The sequence below is a fragment of the Rhea americana genome, unplaced genomic scaffold (assembly GCF_003343005.1).
Source record: "Rhea americana isolate MKP2758 unplaced genomic scaffold, rheAme1 scaffold_428, whole genome shotgun sequence".
NCBI lineage: Eukaryota > Metazoa > Chordata > Aves > Rheiformes > Rheidae > Rhea > Rhea americana.
In genome coordinates this window covers 35,937-36,781 of record NW_028186566.1, presented here as the reverse complement: position 1 = coordinate 36,781, position 845 = coordinate 35,937, and positions in this window count along the sequence as shown.

Below are 845 nucleotides of genomic sequence, written 5' to 3'. Positions count from 1 at the left end.
CTGCGCTGGCTCCGCGGGCCGGGGCCGGCAGCGGGCTGCTGCCTTGCTGGTTGTCTCCCAGCTCCCCGGGGATGTGCCGTGGGCCTTGGCACCGGCCGGCTGAGGATGCCCAGCAGCAGCCRAGGGCTGGTGGCCCCCGTCCCTGGGAAGCAGGATCAGGCCATCGCAGGGGCTCTGGCCCCAAGGGTCCCCCTGTGCCCCGCTCGCGGCTCTCTGTCCTCAGGCAGAAACGTCAAGCCAGGACCAGGGTCACGCTCACGGGGCTGATCCCAGCTCCCGGCCAACTCGGAGCATTTTCCCACCGAGCAGGGAGCCTGGGCTGGCCGTGGCAGCGTGGGAAAGGCACAGGGACGAGGGGTGGCCTGGAGGGAAGCGGAGAGGGCCGGAAAGAGGCTCAGGCCGTGGCTGCGAGCAGAGGGGAGCTGGCAGGATACGGTGCTCAGCGCAGCCTCGCAGCGGCAGCAGCCACCCGCCTACCCGCCCAGGCCCCCAGCCCTGCAGGCGTCTGCGCAGCCGTCCGTTCATCCGTCCGTCTGTCAGCCCAGCGGCCAGGGGCTCCTTGGAGCTCCCCACCAACCTGGCAGTTTTTCCGATATCCCCCCAGACCCTGCACAGTGCCGCAGCCCCGGCAGCGCAGCACAGGGGCTCCCGCTCCTGGGGACCCTCGCTGCCCCACGCCCAGGCATCCCAGTGGGGGGAGGGGACCGGGCCGGGGGGGAGGGGGGCGCTCAGCCCCAGCCCCCCGTGGCGAGGGGCAGGTCCGGGAGGCAGGCCCGGCCCCGGGGGAGGCAGGAAGGGCGCCGGGGGTCAGGACCGGCCCGGCGGGGGCAGGACCGGCCCCGGGG